Here is a 12593-nt window from a genome sequence, read left to right as displayed (position 1 = left end):
ATTGAGGAAGGTAGGGAAATAGAAGGAGACTGAAAAGTTAGAAGCAAGGTTGGAGGACACAGGAAGATCATGAAAAACTTTAGGAAACTGGTGAAGGCACAAGTAAAAGAGAGAAAGAAGGAACAAAAACAAGAACAGAACAAACTGATGGCAACTAAAAAACTTGAAACTGTACTCTCACTCTTATAAAAATAAAGACAATTGGAAAAAAAGAGGACAAAAGAGAACAAGAAAAGTGAGAAATGAGGAAGAAGAAAAGAAGAAAAAAATGTCCCCTTCAAGGTGTGTCTCTGTTGTCCATGTTGGACAACATAGGTACCTTACAGATCTGTGTTGACTGATCTTAGCAAGCTAACCGTAGTCCACTGAAGTTCAGGCTGCTTTCTAGCTGTGAGGCTGGAATTGAAATTCCTGACCTCCTTCCTTTTTGAACTCTGCTCAGTTCTACTGCAGGTTCCAGCCACCCTTACCTGATAACAAGTCCCATTCCAGTAGGTGCTGACCCATACAACTCACCAACTGAACAGTCTGTTGCGCTTTTACTGAGGTGACTCTTTGCTCTCTCAGTGGGCTTCAATTCTGAACAAGCCTAGGAGAGGCCTTCTCTCTACTGCTCACGACTGCACCAAATCCTGGGCTCAGAATTCTGGCCTTCTGGATCTCTGTGCTGTGCTGCAGTCCCAGTGGGCCTCTGGCTAGGGCCTGCACTCCTACACAACTCTTGTCCATCCACTTGGGTCTACTTGTTTTTTAAACTCCATTATACAGCTACTATTTTGTAAATTAGGACACATTTATGAAAGTTAGTTACTAGAAAATTACACAGAGGAATAGATATACAGTATGTATTTCTGATTAAACATATATCATAATAACAAAATACATTTTTTCTTGAACACACTCCTTATCAATCAGTTGCCCCTGATCATATACATGATGTATCAGTTACTTTTCTCTCATTGCTGAGACAAATACTAGACATCAAAATTTGGAAAGGAAGGGGTTTATTTGGCTTACAGTTTGTAGAGGTTTCAGTCCATAATCAGCTGGCTCCAAGGCAGGGATGGCAAACAGGTATTGCAGAAGTGAAACAACATGCCATTCACAAAGCAGCAAAGGCAACAAGGCACATTTCCAGGATCTTTCTGCCCCTTTTATCTTATTCAGGCTATGTAGGGCAATAGCACTCACACCCTTAGTCCTAGTGCCCTTGAGCCTAGCATTGCATCATGAATCAATTCCAGCTTTGCACTCTAGATCAAGCCTCTGACCACGGGAGGTTTTGGGTGGACATCTAGACCCAAACCATAACAGATGATGACATTAATTAGGATGCTGACTCTGATGCTAATGATACTTTTAGATTCTTTGAATGAGTGTGAGTGAATGGCTGCCTGGACAAATTCAGGATTATTTATGAATGACATCCTGAATTAAAGGGTCTAAAATTGGAATACCACATCCTAGAAAGCCAACTTTGCTCTGATTAGAGGTGCATGGCTTTCAGTTTTCTTAGCACTAGTGGATATATACATGAAAGATAAAATATTTAAAATTTGATGAAAATTTCCTGGGAATACAATTTAGTTCCATAGGAGAGCTTTAATGTTTTCAAACAAATTAATTTATTAGCTATTTAAAAATAATCAACATTTATTAAATAAAAATGTCCTATTATTGTCTTAGTTACTTTCTCACTGTTGGGACAATATCCAATAGCTAACAATTAAAGGAGGAAAAGTTTATTATGTCTCACAGTTTGCAGAAGTGGTTGGCCTGGCATGGCAGATGAGAAAAAGCTCATGATGGGGAAGTAGGAAGCAGAGAGACAACAAGGGAAGAGGGAAGGAGATAGACCCTTTCAGACCACACCCCCACTGATCCACCTCCTCCAACCAGGCTTCACCTCCCAACAGCTCATTTATCTCTAAACTCAGTGTACAGATTCACCAATGACTATCACCCCCTCATGATCTAATCACCTCCTCAAAGCCCTACCTGTGAGCCCCTGAGTCTTTGCAGAGACATCTAGATATAATCCACAATAATATTTATTAAATCCTTACATTAATTTTATGTTACATATAATCTGGTTGTCACTTTATTTTTTTGTCACATACATGTGCCTTCCTTTGTAAATCTTTCACTCTGCCCTATTTATAAGTTTATTGAAATAGTTTTTCTAATCAGAATTTGTAAAATTTTTTGACTATATGTTATTTTCTATAACCACTGACACTTCAAAGTAATAATAAAATGAAGTAACTATGATATTTAGGTAATACTTTTTAAAAATACTCTGAATAAAATAGCCACAATGCTATTATTGTAACTTTTATGTTTAAAAGAGAGGACATTGTTTGATGATGAAAAAAAAAGATTGAGTACCTAAAACTCTACTAGTAATGTTTTAAATCTCTTTTGCTGATATTATTTTGTTCTGTAATATTTATAAAAACTAAATTCATATGCACTGACATTATGCATTCAAATATTTCTTAGTATCATAAATCCATCATCAACAAATTTTATAATAACTCACCACACTTACTGTAATTTTAAGTTTTGTGTAGTGGTATTCCTAACAGTTGAAAATAATATAAATGTCCTTTTAAAATATTAACTTGTGTTGTGTATTTCCAATTGGAAACAGTGTTACATAACTATCATAAAAATCATAAAATTATTTTTGGTAATTATTTGGTATAAAAAATCATTAGAAATGCACTCACAGATGAAGTATAAGTAGCTATTTATTACAAAAATACACTATTACAAGATAAGTGCAAAGATATGTAAAATATTGTAAATTCAGGAAAAAAGTTTAAAAAATCAATTTAATTAACACATTAATTGTTAGAAAATTTATTTCTCTACTCAGGTCTTACACAGCATCTTGTTACACTTGATCTTAGCCAAAAGGCCGAGAAGCAATTACACAGCATCTTGCTATAGCTATGAGTAATATAAAAATTTTGATAATTGGAAATATTTACTTCTCATTTAAGTACTATGAAACAGAATCTACATGCAATAGCTATATTGTGCACTTCAAGTAACAGAATTCCACACAATTAACATTTTATTGTAAGCAAAATTAAAATTCAGTATCAGTGAGAGGAGCATAGTTACAAAATATACTAATTCAAGGGACTGCTCAGTAGATTCTTTCATGCTAGTAAGAACACTTTCATGCTAGTAAGTCCAAATTTATAATTTGGACTACATTTACCATCAAAGTATATGTGGGGCTAAAAGGTAATAAAATAATCAAAGCTGAGTTCCAAGTCACTATTTAACATTTAATTCTTCTCATCTTCATGTTTAACCTTATAGCATATTCATTTTTAAAAAACAATTTTCCTTTTCCACATCTCTGAAAAGTCACTTAGCCATATTTTTAAATAGGTAACATTTTCATCAAGCTAAAGGTGGATTCATTAAAATTTTTAAATATTATTATGTTGTACTGAGATTAAACCTATTGCCCAACTAGCCTTTTAGTTATTTTGAGACAAGGTGTTCCAATGTCCCTAAATTCCCCCATTTGGGCTCAAACATGTAAGTCTCCAATGTCTCTTCTTCACAGAATACTGGGATTATACCCATGTGCCATGATGCCTCTATAATTGTTGGGTTTTGTAGGTAATTTATTTAGTGAAAGAAATAATAAATTCATGACCATTAATTATCTCAACAACAAGATGTTCAAGGGCTCATATATTCCTATAATTAATTATTTTTTAATTGAGGACACGCTGACAACATTAGAAATGCCTTTTACATTTGTGCATCAACCGTCTTCATTATAGAATTTGACTGAATAAAATGAGAAGCACCAATTCACAGAAGACATTTGAATAGTCCCAAAAGATTGATTTCATCTTATAAAAGAGAATTACAAATAAAATTATTTCTTACAAATATTTTTATTAAAAATTTCATGGATTTTATCCACTTGATTCATAAGCCTATATACATATCACAAATTCCCAGAACTATAAGATTCAGCATTTTCAACAAATAGCTCACTGTTTTGTAAGATATATTTGTGACAGAGACATACATGGAATTGTGACAAAGAATTGTCTCTTAGTTTGTTTCCTTCAATGGAAGAAACATAAAGCCAATCTTCTTTTAAATATAAATGTACCTATATTTTGAGAGTCAGAATAACCATTACACCCCAAAATATCACTTATCAAATTTGATGAAATCAGCCGCACGTATACCTTAGCTTATGCACTGAATATGTTGCTCACAAAATATCTACTTTCTTCTGGAAATTATTTCATTATATTTTCTGGCATCATAAATAAGTCCTACTGCACTTTATATGGAATCCGGTTTATGTGAACAGTATAGAAATGAGGAAAGTTTTTGCTAATAAATCTGTAATGGTACATGTTTCTATTTCATTTTGGTCACATTTAGAGGAAAACACAAAATACTTTTAGTATCATGATCTTTATGACTATAGTTTTAAAAATATAAGAAACATTTAAAAATAAAATATATTAAGAAAGAATATAATAAATCAAAATAAAGTTAATATAACTGTTAATATAGTACAAAAAGAGTTTAAGAAAAATGATGTTATGAGCATCTAAAACTTTGAAATTTAAAAATACTTAGGTAAACATATCAAACAGTAACAAAATTCATCAAAGAATAAAAGAAAAAAACAGAAAGAAATATAATTAACAATAAAATAGTCTAAACAATTCAAAAAATTGCATTATTTCTCGAACAATAATTATCACATAATTATTCAAAGTAAGCACAGTTCTTAATTGGACAATAAATATTGTATCAATAAATACACTAGGATAATAATAATAGAGAATTTTATAAGTGAATTTTGACAAATCCTCAAGATACAGAAATAATTATGTGTATGACATCCATTTTATTATTAAGACTTTACAGTAAAATTTTAGAGAAATAAAAGTAAAAGTTATGAATATCAATGCAAGCACTCAAAATATAAAAGAAATTTACTAAGGTCATTGAAAATCACTTTACTTTTCAGCTAAAGTTCTTCAAAATGTCGTACATGGTCCATTTTTCAATAGAGATTCTCCTTTCTCTTTTGTAAGAATATTTCTGCCTTAAAATGAATTTTTGCCCAATATTCTCAGAACTGCTTTCCATCAGAGTGCTTTGGATTACTTTAGTTTTAAATGTCCATATTTGCTGACTTGGCCACTATTCTGAACAATGATATACTAAAGTTGCTGCTCCATTTCTTAAAATACAGACTGAGTACATATTGCCTCTTTAAAGACTCATTATTCATGAATTGTGAATGCTTTGCACTCTGCATTTGGTATTTAATCTATCCAAACAGATAGATTTATAAGAAATTTGTCTTTTTGCATCCAAATGCAGGACCAAACAAGACAGAACTGGGTTTCTTCATTTTGTCAAAAATTTCCATTCATGATGAACATGAAATAAGTCAAACTTTTACCTTCATTTTCTGGAATTGTTACTGCTGAACCTCTAATAAATTTTGGAACATAAGCTCTTGGACTTATTACTGTTGAATGACTAATTTCCTGACCTCAGACACAGGGCTAGAAGCCAAGTAATCAATAATAGGTCATTTAGCATCTTCTATTTAGTTAATAAACTCAAAAGATTGTTTATATACATATTCCAGCCAAATTTCTTAAAATTAGTGATTATCAGTCAGTATCTGTCGATATGTACTTATATCTCCAACTGTATCTGATTTACCTTGCAACCCAGAAGTAAACAAATATAATTTTTAAAGTGCTATTTAGAGAGATGTGATAAAAAAATAAGGAAAATAGCAGTGGATGTTGCAGCACTTAACAATATTATAGTGAGAATTTATTAAGCATATAAAATTGGCAACTAAATTGCATTAAAGAAATACAATGAAAGGCTACTATACACATATAAGGACAGTGAAAAACACTGTTTTCAAAACACAAACCGCACCAAGTGTTATGAAGTTTTAGAGAAAATGGAATTCATACATTGCTGAAATGTGCAACAATTGAGAGATTCTGAAAGCAAATATCAGGAATTATTTATAAGCGTACATGTATATATACCTTATGACATGCAAATCCCATTCATAGAAGTTCAGCCAAAGATAATGGAAAAATTTATAGATCAAACTTGTAAGTAAATGTTTTGGCAAATTTACTTATATGAACAAAATTAGAAAAATCCATAATGTGCATCAGATTATGGGTAAAACATTTAGGTGTATACATGCAAGAGCAAAGTATTCTGGAATAAAAATGATTGGATTTGGGGCCGGGGATTTAGCTCCGTGGTTTCGCCACCTGCTGCTCAAGAGCAAGGACCCAAGTTCGATTCTTGGTACCACAAAAAAAAAAAAAAAAAAAAAAAAAAAGATTGGACTCTTATACACATAAATTAACATGAATGTACTTCAGTATTGCCACATTATCTTCTACTTTCTACCAGAATAATGTTGAATAATATTGAATTTCTTTTATGTTCTCCCTTTTCAGCATATTGCAGTAATTTTACTTATTATCCAATATAAAATATCTAAATAAGAGTACACGAGAATTGTAGTTTCTTGGTGGAGGGGGTTCTGAGAATTCAGAATGCTAAAAAATTAGTAACTTTGTTTACCTGATAAGTATTGAAAAGTTTTTATTCCTTTACTTATTTTGTTGTACTTTTAAGAAAAGTTAAAATATGAGATCAATGAGTGCTAGAATCTTATTAAATACTGTATCTCTGGTATCTTAGGTTATGTCTGGTATCTCACAGGGAAAAAATATACATTTATGGACTGAATTCAGATAGACTACACTTTGAATGTCTTCTATGTCCTACATATTTGTTTTTTCATCAAATTTTTGAGAAGCTACTGTGCAGTACATGTATACACAGTTTTCACTTACAAGACTTGAGTTTCTGAAGGAAAAATCAAACATGCATAGATAACATAGAATGTTATATATGGCGATTATGGCCATGAGTTGTATGGAGTCTCATGATTTCCACAGACATGCAAGTTGAATTCAAAATCTCATATTTAAACAGAGAACAAAGAAGCATGTGAGAGCACAGGCAGTGAAGAAGGTGGCAAGTGGACAAAGTCACTCAATCAAAATTTATGTTTCTTTTGTTTCTTTCCAATGAATCACAGGAAGGTCACTGCCTACAGAGTGTTACTAGGAAAAGGAGAATATTTAGAGAATGTAATAAAGCTTTAGCAGGAATAAGAGCATTTTAAATTTTCTGACTCATTTTGAACTCCTTTTTTAAACTTTGTACCATATTAGAAACTATTCACAAATTATGATGTGAATGGATCTGAATTTTATTTATAAAATTTTGACTCTAGTTTGCAATTGGTGAGCAGGAAGACATTTAGGAGGCTATTATAACAATTCGGGAGATAAAACTTTTATCCCTTGATGTAAGGTGGTATCAAGACAGTGGATAAAGATAGTAAAATTCTGAAAAACAGAACCTATAGAGTATACTAAAAGGTCACATGTCAATATAAAAGGAACAGTGACAGCAATGAGTATGCATTTTCCTGTATACAATGGTAAATCACAAATGCTACCAATACTCACTAAAACTGAATAGACTGCAAAGGTTTAAGTTTGACTGTGGCAGAACGATTCAATATTTTGGATTTGAAATGCAGACTTGAGATATCTTTCAGTGATTCAAATGGTGCAGTAGTGTAAGTGGTCTTGAGATCAAGGTAAATAAAATCATTGAGTTAAAGTGCTAAATTCAATGGCAATTCTAAAACCGGATTCATCATTAGAGAGACAGTATTTAAGTAATGATATTGTATTGTTATTGAGAAGGCAGGGTCCCAGTCTACTTAAATAAAAATTTTAGTTAGAAAAATTAGGAATATTTTTACACAGCAACCTGGTATGGTGAAGTTGTAAGGAATAAGTGTTCTGCAAATATCACCCATTTCCTCTTACCAGTAATTAGGTTTTGAGCAATTTTCCCCATCACATTTTGGTATTTGAGTTGCCAGGGAAAATGGAGAGCAGTGGAGCACAAGACAGAGCAAAGTGACAGAGCAATATTAGTACCAGTCAGGGCCATCAGAGCCCCCCAGTTAGCAGCTACCAGCTGCCAGCCCACATGGGACATTTGGGCTGCATGCACTTCTCTTGTGCGGCAGCAGAAAAAGTTATCAGGAAGGTCATTGGATGAATGACTTATTTTTCTTTATTGACAATATTTTACATGTTATTTATTGTGATAATCATAAAATGTGAAAGTCTAATTGAATTAAACATTGGATATATTCTTTATTCAAATTCATAAATAGTTCATTTTGCTGAACAGTAATTTATTATATTTTTCAAAATTAATTTATTGCTTAATAAAAAAATCTCAAAAAGAAAGAATATCAACAAATTGTGGTTACCTAAGAATATACCACCATAAATTGATGGGCGCAAACATTGATGTATTACCAATAACATTGGGCTATAACTGAGAAATTACTATATAATATTCTGAAGTAAACTTTAACTACTTCATTATTTTTCTTGTTCAGAATAAGCCACCCTACATATGGTGTCAGTTACATAAAAATATTTTGCATCATGTAAAACTAAACGTTTGTCTTTTCCTGACAGAGATTTTTTAATTAATGGCCTGAATTCATCAATCAAAAGAATTAGACTGGCAGAAAAACTCTTATCAAGAAAACAGAGTGAGCTCAAATACACAACATATCGGAATCTATGGGACATAGTGAAAGCCGTCTTATGAGGGAAATTCATAGCAGTGAATACTCATACGAGGAAAACAGCGAGCTCAATCAAACAACCTGATGCTGAATCTCAAGCTCGGACTATTTAGTATTTTGGAGTACAAAGAAGGGCATTGAAGTAAATATTATCTTCTTTTGACATTAAATAGGCAAATGAGATTTCTCAGGAAAAAAATCTCCAAAAACAATATTCACATTTAAACAAGATTGCAATTTTCAGCTAACAAACATCTACATCTAAATTTATTCACATAGGTGACAATAAACAAAATAAAATCATAACAACAAAAAAGAAATGTCTGTGATGTTAAAACTTACAAGAGACTTGACAAAAAAATTAAGATTTTCTTCTATATGTAGACAGCAGTGACTACATCAACTTATTTTTTATGGGAACAAAAATAGTTGTACAACTCTAACTATATTAAAACTCTTGAAATATGTTCTGTTATACATATAGTATGTGAAGAGAAGCATCTCAAATACACATGTTCATTTATAAACATATATGTGTACATATATTCATGAGTGTTACCAAACATTCAAAAATTCTTTCTGAAAAGATACCAAAGTGAATAGACTGCCAATGACTAATGACTCTCAAAAAAGAAAATACAGCTATTCACACTCATACAAAGTTAATCTCTGTACTTTATCTCCCAGTGATATTTCATATATTTCAAAAAACTCAAAAACAACTGAATAAACAAACAGAAAGAAAGGTGAAGCCAAGGAAAGAATTACCTTACGTAGTTTTACCCATATTTGATTTGTTTACTGAGAAGCAGACAATTATAAGGTTAAGAAAGAGATCACAAGATTGGGGTGGAAGTCATTTAATTTTTAATTTGAAATATAGGAATATACCTTACAGGTAATTATGATATATTATTATTAAAATGTTGAGCATTAAAATTATAAAAATTTGGGACAAAATGAATGCAATATTCATATTCTCTATATTTCTCCTAGTAAATATAAATGGTGAATATTTTACTGTATATGTTTTTGGAAGAGAAGAATGCTGAATTTTATGGGTGCTATCATTAATTAGCTTTATTGATACTGATTAATTTATAGTATCTTTATGAGAAAAAAATGATCTTAACAGGATATTGTTATATGTATGGGAAAAATATGTCCATGAGATGTCATGTTTTTGACTTGATAAATGTATGATTAATAGTAACTGCTGTATTTAAAGTAACAGAACAATAAAGGTATTAAATTTTAATAATAAAAATTTAATACCTTATTAATGACAGTACAAAATCAGATTGAGTAAAGTTAAAGAATATTTCAGATTTGTATTTTGAGTATAAATTATTTGAATTTTGAATGTATTAGGTTTATTATGCCAATAATTTCTGTTGTGAATATTATTTCATAGTTACAAAGCTAAAAAGAATGTTTTGAAAGTTTTTATTATAAAAAATAATAAAGGTTTAAGGAGATAGATTTAACCCAATTTGAAAATTACAAAATCTGCATATATGAAACATCACATTTAACCTCATTACTTGAGCAAATTTTGTTTTTATGCATCAGTTAAAAAATCAATTTAACTTATATTAAAAAGATTAAGGCAGGTGTTTTAAAAATATCAGATAAGAGTGAGACTATTTTTTAAAGTTAAGTGAAGAACAATATGAAATGCACACATAATTGTCACTATTCAAATAATAAATACAAAAAGGATGAAGATATAAATTAATATGTTTGAATATGAATTTTGTGTAAATTTTTAAATGCCTGGAATATATTTTAAAGATAAATAATAGAACACTATTTGAGGTCTTATTCCACGATGTGTGTTAGTTCAGGTTGTAATGAAAAATGTCAAATGATTTGTATTTTTCTTTCTTGTTAAAAGCTTTTTCAAGTGGAAAGTTGTCTTACATTGTGTCAAAAGAATAAGCTGTCAGATCGCTGATGTTTAATGCATTCTGAGAATAACTGCCATGTACTATACTAATTTGACCTTTTCAGAGCTCTGAATTTGATTGGATGGACATTTCTCTCCTATTTAAAACTCAAACCCCTGTTGGGAAGAGCTAGAATGACCATCTGTTGAAATTCGGAATACTAAAAAGGTTAAAGTACGCAATCAAATGCTTTGCAGTGTATTTCATAAATACATTTTCTATCTTATTTCTTATCAAAAATTAAATCTGAGATGATGACATGAATTCAATTTTCAATATTCAGAAAACAAAAACTAAAGTGAATATGCTTTACTCGTAGGTATTGCAGTATATGGAAGGTCCGTATAAAAGTATTTCTGACTTTTGCTGGGAAGTCAGGGATAATTCTCACTAAGGCTATTGTAGAACAATAACATGCTTATTTCATTGCAGTAGTTATTATATGATAAAGAAAAGCATGTCTATTATTTTTTAAAAGTCTGATCTTCAATATTAATTGTAGGAATTATGTGTGCGTCAATATAATCTTGTGTATTTATAATCACAATATTCTGGAAACAGTATAGGATAAATTAGAGTATAAGATAAAATATAATATGAAATAATTAGATTTATTTTAAAAACATTAAAGTTGACTTTCATGACATAGACTGTAGGTCTAGTCAACTTTCAGTTGACTTTCCATGAACTAGAATATGAATCAAAATATGTTTGGTGTTTTATGTAGTATTTAAAAATGGTATGTTGGGCCAGGGATTTAGCTCAGTGGTTTTGCTGCCTGCCTTGCAAGCACAAGGTCCCGAGTTCGATCCCCAGTACCCGCCCCCCCCAAAGAATGTCATTAACATAATCAGATATAACTCATAAGATTTTTATATGAATAAGTTATTGATAGTATGTATTTGAAGAAATCCTGAATGTAACTTTTTTCTTTGTATAATTTAGGTATAAATAAAAATATCACTCAATAATTTAATTATTATAGATACATTTTATAATATTAAATGCTTAAAAGTAAAGCCAAATGATTTGTTTTATCAGTCACTGAGATGTATGGGTATGTCTTTGCTCATTATAGCAACAAGGTTATTGAAATCATGGAAAATAACTGGACTGTGCTAGAACTGTTAGAAACAATTTAATTAGCTCCATTACAATGCTTTTTTATAATATCTTTAGTATATTAGACAGCTTAAATTGTCATGTAATGTTTTGTTTCTAATTCTACAGTATATAATTTCCAGAAATGCCTTCTAGATATATATTAAGTTTCATGGGGTTTGATCTATTTTCAGGGGTAATTATTAAGCTATGTTTGTAAAATTGGGAAAAATAATTGTCTGTGAAAGAAAAACCAAGCTTTGGTGACCATATGGTTGAATAATGATGACAAAAATTAATGTTTAGGATATATTTTAAAAACAATGCATGTTTTAATCATTTTATTCATGTATACTAAATATATTTGAAAGTTGCAAAACATAGTAATACCTATTGCACTATTTTAAACCTTATATTTCACCTGCCTTACCATGTTTTCAAAATAATGGCAATGTACATTCAATAACTTACTAGTGAATTTGTAATTAAAATTTTTTGAAAAATTGCCGCAAAATAACCAAGATCAAATAAACTGATTTAAGAAAATGTGTTTTCATATTTTATTTTCCAAGGTAAAAAAAATCATTAACTCATATTTAAATATATTTAAATCCTTAATCATCAATATATATTTTAAATAGAAATAATTCCTGGAATATATTTTGTATATACAGTATACAGAATAAGAAATGGGAAATTTTATTCAATATATTAAAAAATAAATCATCATCATGAGTAGTCATCAAGTGTTAGAGTGCACATTAATCTTTAATATACATTTTAAAGAAAAT

At 30.4% G+C, this 12593-nt stretch overlaps 1 pseudogene; it reads right to left on the bottom strand.

Annotated features, from left to right (window-relative positions):
* Positions 1–2817: 2817 nt before the first annotated feature.
* LOC147824485 (U2 spliceosomal RNA) lies at positions 2818–2935 on the bottom strand (annotated as a pseudogene).
* Positions 2936–12593: the final 9658 nt, after the last annotated feature.

The sequence above is a fragment of the Heterocephalus glaber genome, unplaced genomic scaffold, assembly GCF_053883595.1.
Source record: "Heterocephalus glaber isolate CG9 unplaced genomic scaffold, H.glaber_assembly_v1.0 deba00001538, whole genome shotgun sequence".
Taxonomy (NCBI): Eukaryota; Metazoa; Chordata; class Mammalia; order Rodentia; family Bathyergidae; genus Heterocephalus; species Heterocephalus glaber.
This window is presented reverse-complemented; position numbering and strand designations above follow the sequence as displayed.